Source organism: Amborella trichopoda, chromosome 1 (assembly GCF_054954075.1).
Source record: "Amborella trichopoda isolate Santa Cruz 75 chromosome 1, AtrichopodaSantaCruz75HAP2 v2.0, whole genome shotgun sequence".
Lineage (NCBI taxonomy): Eukaryota > Viridiplantae > Streptophyta > Magnoliopsida > Amborellales > Amborellaceae > Amborella > Amborella trichopoda.
In genome coordinates, this window is record NC_142336.1 from 19,877,366 (window position 1) to 19,892,409 (window position 15,044).

Genomic DNA, 15,044 nt, shown 5'->3' on the forward strand with positions numbered 1-15,044 from the left:
GGATAAGTGTCATGTACCTTTAACAGTTTTCTCGCTCTACCCTCTCTCCAACAATATCCCATCTCAATCTTTAGGTCCTATTGTTCTATGTTAAAACCCTATGATCATGCATCTAATGCCCAACTCTCTCGCTTAGCATCTTCATCTCACGTTCTTTAGTAATCTATATTGAAACCCACTCTCTCCTTCATCTAGCTATATTATTTCTCATCACTCATAATCATATCCAATCTTTCTTACGCCTAGCCCAATTTAACCTTCACCCATAACCTATATCATTCTTTTTTACATACCCAATTTCTCCAAAAAAAAACCTCCAAATTCACTCTCTCATACCCTCTCTTGTTAAATATATCTTCACTCCAATGGATGTTTCATCCTTTTTAAACAAATATCCATATCCCTCCACCCTTAATACAGAAAATTTTGTGTCTATTACATTGACACAGAACAACTATATATTATGGCAAACTCAAATGCACTCTTTCACTGAGAGTCGAGAATTTTTTGGATTCATTAATGGTAATTTTCCTACATTAAGTCAAAATATCTAGTCTCCTGATGGTAAGAGCGACATCGAAAATCAAGACTATAAATAATGGCTAAAGTCCGACCGGCTTCTTAAAGCTTGGATCAGAGGGACATTATCGAAAGAGTGTCTTACCCTCATTGTTGGCCTCAGGACTTCTGCAGAAGTTTGGAAGTGCATGAAGAATGCATATGCAAGTAATTCTCAAGCTAGAGAGTTCCAACTTACCCAGCATCTCCAACTCTGCAAGAAAAAGAATTCAACTCTATCAGATTACACATGAAAATTCAATAGTATTAGTAATGATTTAGCTGCTATTGGTGAACCTGTACTAGATGAAAAAAAGGTATTTTGGCTTCTTAATGGACTTGGTTCAATATATGAGAGTTTTTACTACCACTATGCTTAAGCCTCTGGTTCGTTTCTATTCTAAAATTACATCACTTCTCCAAATCCATGAGACTAGAAATCAATCTCATGTCTCTGAAGAACACTCATATCCAAATCAGAATATGGCCCTTACCAACAAAATTCACAAATATAGCAATTAGCTCAGACACTCAAGGAAAAGTGTCAAATTTTTAAAAAACTTGGACATACAACATTAAAGTGTTGACACCAATTCAATCATATGTACCAAGAAAAAGGCATTCATCATACAGTGACTATAGCAAATTCCCAAGACTCGGAATGGTTTCTAGACATTGTTCCTCAATTCATATGACAGGAGAATCAGATAAACTGCAAAACCTTCGCCCTTGTAGTGGTAGAGATACAATCATGGTTAGCAATGTTGAGCACTTGACTATTTCACATGTTTAAGGGGAGTTGTCCACCTATGCAAAATAGTCAGTGTGTTATGAGCCTGACACAGACTCATTCCTCTTTTGATTCATCACCTCCATATAAACGACCCATATGGGACACCCTTGATGTATTTGGTCCCTCAAGTCCTGCTTTGCCCATCACCAATGATAACTCCCAACTTGTCTTATAAAATAAGATGTCATCACTGCAACACCAATTCAAAATGTCCAAGATGATGCAAAAATGTTGCCACTCAAGAAATCAACCAATCTAATTTTGTACCAGTCTTTAAGTATTCTCATCATCACTTGGTCACAAGATCTCAAAATTATACTTCAAGACCTCGAATTCTCTCATCCATGGCGGCAATCTCAAGTACTCATACTTTTGGAGTTATCCCTTCTGAACCTAACACCATTAAGTCTGCCTTGGGTCATCCGGGTTGGCATCGTGCGATGGAAGAGGAAATTGAAGCCTTAAAAGTTAATTCAACTTGGGAGCTAGTTCTATGAAAACGTATGAATATTGTTGGCTGTCGTTGGGTTTGTAAGACTAAATTAAAGTCTGATGGTAGAGTAGTTACTAAATGATACAATCATGTTGCTGGAATTGATTTCTCTAAAACATTCAATGTTGTTATTAAGCCTGCTACTATTCAGATTGTACTCATCATAACTATTGTGCGCCACTGGGTATCAAATAGGTTGATGTGAAAAATGCTTTCTTGCATGGCTTTCTTAAAGAACTTGTATTTATGGAACAACTTCTTGCATTTGTGAATTCAAAATATCCAAATCGTGTTTGCAAATTAAAAAGATCTATATATGGTCTCAAGCAAGCATCATATACCTGGTTTGATCGATTTAGTGCCTATTTATTATCATTGGGGTTTTATTACAGCATAGTTGATTCATCTCTATTTGTTTCTCACATTACTTATGGCATTATTATCCTTCTTCTTTATGTTGATGATATTATTGTTACTAGTGATAATTCAGATCTTCTTCATCTCGAATTGTTTCTCGCACTACTCAGGTCACTATTATCCTTCTTCTTTATGTCGCTGATATTATTATTACTGATGATAATTCAAATCTTCTAGAATGATTTATTTTCCAAATTGGAAGGAAATTTGCAATGAAAGGTCTTGGACCTCTTCAGTACTTTATTGTCATAAAGGTATCTTATTTTTTTATGGAATTTTTCTATCGCAAAGCAAATATGCCCAGGAGATTCTTGATTGTGCTCAGATGCTCAGTACCAAACCTATTTCAACACCAATGGCAATGAATAATAATATTCATGAGAATTCTTATTCATTTCATGTTCCATCCCTTTATCGGAGCGGTGTGCTCTAATACATTACCATAACACGGTCAAACCTTTTTCGTAGTGTTAATATAGTGTGTCAATTTATGTATGCCCCTACAATTACACATTTTCAAGTAGTAAAGCAGATTCTTCATCATCTCAATGGTACACTATCTTGTGGTATAATAATCTTATATGATAGTTCCCTTTAGTTATATGTTTTCTATTATGCAAACTGGGCTAGGTGTCCAAACACTCGTCATTCAACCACTTTTTTTTACACCTATCTTGGTTCTAAGTGCATAAACAATCAATTGTGGCTCATTCAAGTGCTGAAGCAGAATATCGATTTATGGCATCTACTGTTGCAGACTTGACATGCCTCTAGTTTACTCTTCGAAATATTGGGGTGCCTCTTCCTCAGCCACCAACACTTCTTTTGACAATATTAGTGCTCTCTACATGACAATTAATCTTATTTTCATACCCAGACAAATCATATTGAGTTAGACTATTGTTTTGTGTGTGAAAATGTTGTTCTTGATTCTTATCAATCGATTTGTTTCCACTTGAAATCAAGTAGCTGATATCTTCACCAAGCCTTTACCACGAGATATTTTTCGAGATTTTTGCTTCAAACTCGGGTTTCAAATGCCTCCTCAGCCAAGTTTGAAGGGGGTAATAGAAACAAAATTCAAACAAAATAGGAAAGTGTATTGCTTTTTCCTTTTGAGAGGAGAATGTAACAACATATGAAAGTGTATAAAATAGAAAAGTGTATATTGCATGTAACAAGATAGAAAATGTGTATTACACCAATATATTATTATTATATATACAATAAAAAAAACTAACACAAAAATTGTATAGGGCACAATTATTTTATCAAAGAGTTCGTCTCGTTGTAAAAATATTTAGATACAAGTGGCTTACAAGGCTTTTTCTTTAGGTCGATTGGATTTCTTTATTTTTATAGAGAAAAAACATCAAGGTTTGTTTTCCCCGTTGACGTACTTAATTTACACTTTGATTTGACTTGGTGCCATCTTTGTCATAATTATAAGTTAATATGTCAACGATTGCTTGAAAGCAATTATAGCATTTCACTCTTTATGTGGACATCTTACTTCGTTAAGGCAAAATACAACGAAGAGGGAATTTTTAGTCCATCGTTACCTACAGATAAGAGTCATTATGGCTTTTAGAAACTTGTTCCAATTCGGTTTTCCTAAGAGAGAAATTTGAAATCCTTTGCACTTATGGCTATAGGACTGAGGTTAAGTTAGAGGTAAGCAAGGGGCTGTCGGGCTAGCCTTGGCCATGGCCCTGATATTGTCCCCATAGGACCGGCCCATACCCATGCCTAGCCCTATTAGGTCTGGGCCGGCCAGCTAGCCTTGGCTCGGCCCCTGTCCCTATAAGACTGGCCCATGCTTAGGCTCAGGCCCAAGCCCAGCCCTATTAAGGCCGTGCCTGGCCAGGCCAAAACAATGAAGAAAAGAAGAAGAAAAAGAAGCTCAGCTAGGTCAGCACTAACCCTAGCCCCACCCTCGGGCCACTGTTTGTGGCCCAAGCCCTAAATATCTAAGGCCATGCCCACAGCCCTAAGTTGAGGCTGGCTAAAGGTTTTTTGTTTTGCTGGCCAAACCATTTCACCAAGGTTAAGCCACTAAACTAACCTATCACTTGGGTTCAAAGAGAAGCTCGATTTCTCCGCCAAAGGAAGCCCTCAAAAGCCTCCTAAAACCCAACTTTGGCTCGGTTAAGGTTTTCATCATGGTCAAGGATATTTGTATATCTTCTCACCACCCAACTAGTTTGACATGTGTCACATCCTTTTCGTGCTACACGATTTCCACACATCCTCTATCGATTCAACAACCTATAAAGCCTCACCCTTGTTAACAAAGAACCTCTGTATAAATTTTCGATTGAGATTGAAAATCAGTTACTTTAGGGAAAATTACAATAAAACCTTCAAGACTACACTTTCTATGCAACTTACACCAAACCTATTTTTTTTTTCTCATTTTTTTTCTCAAAATATATTTTTATGCAAATACCCCAATCAAATAAAAATAAAAAAAATGTATAAACTATCCTCTCTTGCTTTTACCTTACCCATGCCTCCCTCTCCTCTATCCTACCAAAATAGGTCTCCAATACTATGTAAATGAGGTCCGGCAGTAGAACACTCTCTAACTGGCAGTACGGCAGTTGCAAAGGGCGGTCTGGCAGTTGCAAAGGGCAATCCGATAGTAGATGTTTGTGGTCCGACAGTTATAAAGGGTGGTCCTACAGTAGATGTTACTAGATTCCAGGGCTCTGACGCTATGTAAAGGGCAGTCCAGCAGTACTCAATTTCGGTCCGGTAGTTGTCTTAGGATGGTCCAACACTTAAGTTTCTATAAAGGGCCATCCTACAATACGATGGTGTCCGTTCCAAAAGTCAATGTCAATTCTGGCTAAAATGATTTTTGTGTACAAAAAGAGCATTTTTGTCTAAAACAATGAATTTTTTTTTTTTTGGGTAGTTGCATAGAAAGTTTGTTTTGGAGAAAAAATGAGAGAAAAAGTTAGGTTGAGATAAGTTGCATGGAAAGTTTGATTTTAGGGTTTTTTTTGTAATTTTATCCTCTCTTACCTTTACTGACCATGGTTATTTGAGAATGGATACTTTTGACTAAACTTACAACATTATCTTTGTAAATCTTTCAATCAATCCTTTCTTCCCTTGACTTTTTAATCGAAACCAAACCCATGTCAATATTCTAGGCAAATATAATTATATGCAGTCTGTGTTTGCAAGGACTTTTCATGAGCATAGAACTCAGAAGATTTCGTATGCTAATCATTACTTGCATTCTGGATTTTCCATGTCAGATACAATTTGGATATATTTTAGATCATCCAAATAACAACCCAATATTTGTGTGCATAAGAGCATCCAGCCGATCATACTATATAGCAGGCCGCTCCTAAAAACCAGTTTAAAATCTAGGGATAGGCATAGGACCTCATTTTTACCTAATAAACTCTTAAAGGGAAGAGTGGATGGTAGTTCCCAAACAATCACGACCCGCCAACCACGAAAGTGCGAGTGTGTCAACTCTACCAAGAGGCTATTTCACATGATCTCACACCAAGGCCGGTTTTGGAGGGTCTTCATAATTTGTGAAGGAGGGCCTCACTTAGGAAGATCAATAGTTTGTAGTACTGTGTGTGAAATTTGAAAGAGAGAAAACATTTAGGGATGTAAGTTACAAAGATATTTAAAATATTGGAATTTGAATTTCTAACACTCTCTTTCAAGTTGGAGCATGAATATCGAGAATGCCCAACTAGCGTGTTAAAACATGAAATTGGTCTTTGCCCATAGCTTTTGTAAGATGTCGGCATGTTGATGCTTGGTGGGAACATAAGTTGTTTGAATTAGTCATCGTTGAATCTTTTCCCGGACAAGTAGACAGTCGAGTTCGATGTGCTTTGTCTCATGATAAACGGGATTGGCAGCAATATGAATGACAGGTTTGTTATCACAATAGAGTGTCACATGATTTTTTCGGTGAATACAAAGATCCAAAAGAAAATATTTTAGCCATATTAATTCACAAAAAGCAACTGCCATGAAATGATATTTAGCTTCCACAGAAGATCGAGAGACAGTGTGTTGCTTCCTCGTTTTCCAAGAGAGTGAACTGTGCAATAACCAGTAATCGAGTGACGGGTCATTGGACAACTTGCCCAATCGAAGTCACAGTAAGCAATGAGTTGTAATGTACTGGATGTAGAAAGAAGAATACCCTAGTCTGGAGTCCCTTTTAAGTAGCGTAGTACATGGATTGTTGCATCCAAATATGGTTTCTGTGGTTAACTCATGAATTGGCTGAAAATATGGACTGAATATACAATATTAGGACGAGTGATGGTGAGATATATGAGACGCCCAACCAACCGGCGATAAGAAGTGGGTTCTTCTAAGCAAGGATCATCTGTAGAATTCAACACGAGCAGCAAGGAGAACCATATCTTGAAGTATTTCATGGGTATACTTCTGTTGTGTTCGTAAAATAACTTTTTTTATTATCTAAGAAACTCAATGCCCAAAAAATATCGTAGAGGACCCAAATCTTTAATGTGAAATGCATCTTGAGAAACTCTTTGAGATAATCAATGGCATCTAGATCATTTCTAGAAATCACAATGTCATCGACATACACGAGGAAAAAAGTGGAAGACAGACCATTGTGACGCATAAAGAGAGAATAGTTAGCTTGGATTGAGTATAACCAGTGCCCATTATAGCTACTGAAATATTGGCAAACCATTGACGTGAGGCCTGTTTACATCCATAAAGGGACTTGTTCAAACGACAAGCTCTATGCTCCCCCTTCGTGAGAAGCTGGATAGTATTTTCATGTATACTTCTGTGCTCCCCCTTCAAGAGAAGCTGAATGGTATTTTCATGTATACTTCTTCCTTCAAATCACCATGCAAAAAAGCATTTTGCACACCAAGTTGGTGAAGGGACTAATTTTTATAGTTGCTAGTGCAAGAAGACATCGAACGGAAGTTAATTTGGCTACTAGGGCAAATATCTCGTGATAATCAAGGCCTTCTTGCTGGTTGTAACCTTTGGCAACTAGGCGAGCTTTGTAACATTCAAAAGTCCCATCAGTTTTATACTTTATTTTGTATACCCATTTGCAGCGTATTTTCATAACAGGTAGTTCAACGAGAAACCAAGTGTTATTTGCTTCAAGTGCTAGCGTATTTTCATAACAGATAGTTCCACGAGAAACCAAGTGTTATTTGCTTCAAGTGCTAAAATTTTGTTGCTCGTAACGTCTCCCTCAAATGTGGATCAAGTGATGCTTGTTTAAAGGATGTATGCTCAATGGAAGAAGAGATGGTAGCAGTAACAGTGTGACATGGTTGTGACAGTTTGTCATAAGAAAGGACATCACTCAACGAGTGGCAGGGAGTTTGCACCGGTTGCCGAGAGGTCGTTGCAGCAAGGGTAGAGTGCACAACAATGATAATCCTCCAAATGGGTTGGTTTTTTATTGGTTTGTTCAGAACGGCGAAGAGTAATTTAGACGTAGTCAATAGATTGAGGATGGATGTATTGGGCTCAACAGCTCTTGTAGGTAATTGATCAGGGGTGAGGGACGGTATAGAGGCATTGTGTGCAGTGGATATAGAAGGGATAGGGTGGGTGAGGGACGGTGTAGAGGCATTGTGTGCAGTGGATATGGAAGGGGTAGGGTTCTCTATGGTTACTGGCATTGGTAGATCTGGTAATGGTAGAGGAATATCGTTTTTTGAGGAATTTAGGGGTGTATCATTTTGAAATGGGAAAATATATTCATGAAATACAACATCTCAACTGATAAAAATCTTGTGATTATTGAGATCATGTAAACGATAGATTTTTTGGCCATGGGAACAGCCAATAAATATGCATCCTCGAGCACGAGTATCAAACTTGTGTTGTTGGAGTAACAAAGACAACAAAAACTTTTTAACATCTATATTTAGGTGGTGAATTGAAAAGAACTTCATGGGGGCTTTTTGCCATTTAGAATTGGAGTTGATATCTTGTTAATTAAGCACCAGTTAAGATGAAATCTCCCTAGAATGGAAGGGATAAATTGCCTTGGAAACGCAAAGCCCGTGCAACCTCAAGTAGGTAACGACGTTTTCGTTCAACAGCACCATTTTGTTTTGGTGTTGCTATACATGAATGTTGATAGAACGCACTTTGGGTTTGCAAAAAATATTGCATATCATGCAAGAAAAATTCAGTTCTATCGTTGATGCGAAGGGCCTTAATCGAGCAATTAAATTGAGTGTTAACCAAGGCAAAAAAAACTTTCAAGTGATGATTAGTTTCATATTTATGTCGCATTAAAATCATCCAAGTACTATGACTGAAATCATCAACGAAGGTTAAAAAACAGTGCGCACCAGAAAGAGATGAGGTAGTATAACCTCCCCATATATCACAATGGATAAATTCCCATCTATCACAATCACAATGGATAAATTAAAAAGGTGATGTGGTAGAACGTAAACTAAAGGAAAAAATAATCGAGATTGTTTTGCCTTAGGGCATACATGACAATGGCAATCAACAGAATGGAAAATATCATAATGTTTCTTAATAAGATTGTGTAACCCAGCATTGGAGGGGTGGCCAAGACGTCAGTGCCATAGGTCCATGGATTGTGGGTCTTGGGCAGAGGAAGCAATCACATCGGTAGGAGATTGGAAGAGGTAAAGTTCATTATGTTCTCTTCTCGCTCCAATCTTGGCTAAATGGTTAGAACTACCTGCTTGGAGAAGATACAATAGTTGCCAATGTTGTTCGACTGTGAATTGTGATCCACTAGGCAGGGATAGTTGGCTAGGTGTTGATTGCACATTGTTTGCCCGAGGCTTGGGCCGCCTTTTGGGATAGCCAATAAGCTTGTAACAACGGTCTTTAGTGTGGTTGTCCTTACGGCAATAATCACAATGTAGTGGCGGTCGGGTCCCACCCTTCTTGTTCTTGCTGTTGGATGGTTTGGTTGTGACGAAGGATGAATCCCATGTTGCCTTTCCTCTTGAAGAACAAGAGAATTTTCAAGTGGTAGTGGTTCCATGAGAAGGATGTTGGTATGAACCAATTTGTAAGAATCCCTTAGACCCATCAAAAACTGAATTGGGTGTTCTTGTTGGAGATAATCCGTCAAATTTTCTATGGCACCGCAAGAACATGAAGAAAAAGAATGGAGAGAAAATAACTTGTCCCATGCATGTTTTAGTTTGGTAAAGTAAATTGCCAACAAATAATTGTCATCCTTGTTGAAAGGTGGCTAGAAATTGTTTAAGTTGGAAAATGTGAGGAGCATTGCTCTGCCAAAAGCGGTCTCTTAGATCGGACCAAAATTCAAAAGAAGTGGATGCATAAATGACACTCACTTGGAGATCTTTTGACAAGGCATTAAATATCCATGATAATACCATGTCGTTACATAAGGAAAATGAAGAAGAAGACAGCTCTAGTTTGGACAAAGTTGTATCAATAAAATCCTATTTATTCTTGGCGCTCAAGGCCATTCGTATAGTGCGAGACCATGTAGAATAGTTATCTTCTCTAAGAGGATGAGAAACAAGGACAGTGCCTGGACTATCAAAGTGGTGTAAAAAATATGGAGTATTGGCATCGTTGTTTGGTAAAGAAGTACCATATATTTCGTTGGTCATGGTGAGTGAATAAGAAAAAAAGGAATTGAAGAGAGTGAAGAGAGAGAGTGGCTTACTATTGAGAAAGTGGAAGGGGCTTTCAACAATGTAATGGCTTTGGATTTGCAACCTACAGTACAACGGAGGAGGTGACTAGCGCTATTTGAAAACTGAATGGCATCGTCTAGGATAGCAGACCAATAAAATTCACTGTAGCGCTATTTCAACACTCAAAAGGTATCAACTTGGAGATCAATAAGAGTTACTCCTGCCAAAGTGGAGCCAAGGAGGATGGAATGTATGCACTTGCAAGATAATCAAGCAATGCCTCATCTGATACCATGTGAAATTTGAAAGAGGAAGAAAACTTCCAATTAAGATATGATTTCATTCTACAAAGGTTGTTAATATAGAGGTACAACATGTGTAATCCCTTGATTCCAAAGATGTAAGTCGGGATGATGGTCAACAATCAATCCCTTGATTGTAGGGATGTAAGTTATACATATATTTGAATTTGAATTCCTAATACTGCTGCTAACTGAAAGGCCCCACAGAGATTAATGGTTTATAGTAACCGAAGGCCCACACAGATGATTAATAAATATAGTAGTTCAAACCTGCAACAAAGCTCAAAAGGGCATCAAAATGGGTGGAAGTTTAAACTACAAAGTGAGTCTTTTACAAAGTCATATAAAAAAATAATAAACTCCAATGACAACCAAAAGAAGACCACATAATGGAAAGACGATTTCAAAATTTTTATTACATATTAATACATGTTTGTGAAAACACTTACAAAGACTTGTTTCATTTACATCCAAGTTTGATTAAAACACCTTTGACCAATCAGCCCGAATTACAATAAGTATATCTAGGATTGCACAACTCAACCATAGTGGCCTCACACTGAGCATGTATGATTAGTATAGATTTCACCACGCATACCCTAAAGAGGCTGCTTTGTGCTACTTTCTTTTGATAAATCATATAATAATTTTCTTCTTAGATTTTTTAAGAGGGTCCCTTCTCTCATCAATCATAGTTGCTTTATATACTCCAAAAAGAAGTTTGATACATTTGGATAATTGTCGTCTTCCTCTTTGAACACTGGTTTGCTGTGGAAACTACTCCGTTCACCCAATTTGCTGGTACGACGAAAACTCCCTTAATTAAGAGGGTTATTTTTGTCAGTACCATTCAAACTTTCTTTCCATTTCTACCCTAACTTATTTATTTGTTTCTACATGTACCCAAACTCCAACTTATTTATTTGTTTCTACAAGGGTACCTAAAAATATATTACAACGAAAATTGACTGCTAAGAAATATGACACATGTACATTTATTAGAAAAGAAATGAAAATAGATTACAAAATATTTACCCGAAATCTATCACATGCAGAGAGGCTGGCAAATCTTGTACGCGTCTATAGAGCTCGTCTAAAAAATCATTTCCCTCTCTTGTCCGTACATCCTCCTCTCCTTCTCAAGTTGTACACGCGTCTAAAAAACAATTTTTCCTCTCTTGTCCGTCCATCTGCTTCTCCTTCTCAAGCTTCTATTTTCCCCTCTTAACCTAGCAAGGCTACCACTTCCCTCTCTTAAGCTCCCCTTTCCGGATTCAATGACATTTCTAACTCATGATATCAATTTCTCTCCTCCTATCATTTTACTCGAATCCACTCTCTCCTTTTTCTGGCTTCCTCAACCTTTCCCATCATTTTACTCGAATCCACTATCTCTCCTGGCCTCTCCTCCCATCATTTTACTCGAATCCACTCTTTTCTCTTCCCTGCTTCCTCAACATTTTTCCATCATTTGACTCGAATCAACTCTCTCTCCTCTTCCTTGCTTCCTCAACTTTTCTCTCTCTTCTCTCTTCATTAAGCACTACCTTCATGGAAACCAATTGTTCTATGTTTGCCCTTCTGATATAGTCAGTCCTCTTTACTCAGCCTCTCTTCTCTGTCCCTTTTCGAGCCTCCCTTCTCTATCCTTTCCGTTCCGGGTAAATTATAATGATTACTAAATCTTTTGAAAAAGAAAACAAATGATTTTTCTAAGATTAGGGTTTAGTCATGATAAATTATATTTTATTTAAATTATAATAATTACTCTTTTGAAAAAAAAAAAAAAAAGAGTTTTTGGAATTAGGTTTTAGATACAAATAAATAAGTGATAAATTACTTATACATTGGCCGGTTCCAATATCTCAATCTAAGTTTTAAAATACTTTACCATTTCACACTAATTTTTTATTAAAATACATCATCTTTTACTATTTAAACTACAAATTAAAAAATATTTAAAGGTTGTGACTAAAATAGTTCACTCAATGTTTGTGATCAATATTAATTCACACTATTAAGTTATTATTCTTTGAGGCATGACAAGCATGGTATACTCTTGCTATCTATACATATGCATTTCAATATTAAATAAGAATCTCTACAAAGAGACCATTTATCTTTATTGAATGGAAATCAGAGTCATTCTCAAATATCTAGGACAACCACCTATTTTAAAATTTAAAGGATAAAAATGATTTATTGTGTACAAAAAATAAATGGTCTCTTTGTAGACAATTCCATATTAAATCGATATGTCTACTAAGAGCAATGTAAGAGAAAATTTAAGATGCAATATAGACAATTCCAAATTAAACCGTATCACGTGCAATGTATTTCCCAAATTGCATCTAAATACTACCCAAACAGTAACAATCATGCAATGTAGACAATTCCAAATTAAACCATGTCACGTGCAATGTATTTCCCAAATTGCATCTAAATACTACCCAAACAGTAACAATCCATTGTATTACGCTAGTAATATATTTCATTGACAATATATTCTCAAGTATCCAAATAAGCCCAATAGGTTCTTGCCTTTTGTGACCGAAATCTTTTTTTAGGATGTCACAAAACACACAAACAATAATGTTAAAATAAAATACTTGATCTTCAAGGAATATCTTGAAAATGGACAGCCTAGATAATGTGTTGCAAGATGCACTATTTCCGAGACTCAAAACTTTTTTTTATATATATTCATACATCTCGATGTTGAGATAATCAAATAGAGGGTTTTTCAACATTAAAACAACCTTTCCGATAGATTTTTGAGGTGCATCTGTGATTCTACATTTTAAAGTTGCAACCTTATATAAACTTTCGCATACATATAAAGAGATCAACTCGTTCACAATTTACCCATAACATTGGATTAAATTTCAAAATACTCATAAAGATACAAGAGTATCAGTTGGAATAGTTAAAAAATGATAAATTGTTAAATTGTTGAAAAGTTAGGTGTTCTTTGATATATTTCCTTGAAAAGCTTTTTGTGTTTGGTACTTAATTGTAAAATTATCTCCTCCGCTCCACATGTGAAACAACCTAGCTCTAGATAAAATTTGGCTGGACTCTCTCTCTCTCTCCGGATAAAATTAGTTTTAGCTTGAGAATGTTGTCTAGAGCCTTTTACCAGCAAGAAGTTGCATGCTTAATGAAAACCAGCTGTCATTCCTATACCTGAATTGTTGCTCCAAGGCAGAGATGGTCGGGACGTGGGCGCTACAATCCACAACATGACATCTTGGGTTCTCTTCACACCGTCCAACTATTTCAAGAAAAAGAAAAACAGTTTATGTACAGATCTAAATCAAAATGAATGGCGTATTGTTGTTTGTTCTTCCTCTTAGGCTCCACACTAGATACTATTAATAGTTTAATAGTTCTAAACTATCAAACTATTAATAGTTTGTTGTTTGTTCTTCCTCTTAGGCTCCACACCAGATACTAATCTTGGGGGTTAGAGAAAATAGGATATACAGGAAGAGGGGTTGCTTAAACTTAAAAGTACATAAACTCTGAACAATTTAAGTCCTTCAATGAATGTAAGTTAAACATAGAAACTTTTTCCTATGTGCGGTAAATATTTGGAATGTAATTTCGGATCTCGTTTGGTCCTTTTTGTCAGGAATTATAAGTCAATTGAAAATAACATCCATAAGGTGAGATTTTCATATGGTCATAATTTATCCAGATAATAACCCTACGAATATAAACTCGTTGCTTCATGCTGAAAATGATCCAACTTCATAGAATAATTATTTGATTTAGAGGTGAAAATGTATCTTTCAGGTGCCTGCAGACTATGCTGGCTGCATCACAAATAAAAGAAAACATAAACTGACCTAGCTGTTTCATTGAGGAAGAGGACTCATACTCTGAGGCATTATATCACAAGTGTTGAGAGTCAGGTTGATGCCACATGTTTTTTAATCGAGTTGTATCTAGTGCTTGGCCTTAGGTTCTCAACAATTATAAGAACACCCATGACACTCGTTGATAACTGCATTACTGCCTGTGATGATGACAAATTCAGATGTAAATCCAAGGTATCTGAAACCATCACCCAATCGGACAAACTATTCTTCCACCTGCCATGAAACTGTGCATCAGGCAAAAATTTCAGAATTAGCCTGTGATACAATATGATTGAACTAAGCTTCTCAAAACAATAAAGAGGTATGCATACTTCGAAAAACAATGAGTCAACCTGCAAAGGGTACCATTGGACTAACATCCGCATCCTCACGATGTATAGAGAGATCAGCAGTGGAACAGGCTGCACTCCATAATGCAGCAGATCTTCCTACAACATAGACAGACGCGCGTGCATACACACACAGATGTGTGCGTGCACACACACACACATAGATGTGTGCATGCACACATACACACACAAAGAGAGAGAAAGATTCCATGCATGCATAGGGCAAAGACAGGGAAAGCAGAAAGACTGGCTGGGCACACATAAGCCTGGCACTGAGTGAAAGAGACCAAGATATGAGTGGTTTCACAATATTTCGAATGCAATCAGTTAAAGCTTCACTATATGGTACAAATATTTTGTGTAAGTCACTAGAAGAAATTTTTGGATATAGAATGGTGCCACTTCGTATGCTTTTTAGTCCTAAGCATAACTTACTAGTATTATTCTACATTTTTTTTATTGATAAACATGCAAGGAAGAAAACTAGCTACAATAGAAAGAAAAAGCCAAGAGTTAACATGACAATCCAACAGCCACATTTATGCTGTGAAAATGAACTCAAAACTATGGTCCACTTTGGAAAAGCAGGAATCAACTTGGATCA

The 15,044-nt window shown here is 36.8% G+C and overlaps 1 long non-coding RNA gene across 1 annotated transcript; it reads right to left on the reverse strand.

Annotated features, from left to right (window-relative positions):
• Nucleotides 1-490: 490 nt before the first annotated feature.
• Nucleotides 491-15,044, reverse strand: LOC148783736 (uncharacterized). Its single transcript, XR_016052022.1, has 4 exons — nt 14,444-15,044; nt 14,079-14,335; nt 13,414-13,501; nt 491-772 (listed from the first exon to the last, which is right to left on the reverse strand). It is a non-coding gene; the product is annotated as an uncharacterized LOC148783736 (long non-coding RNA).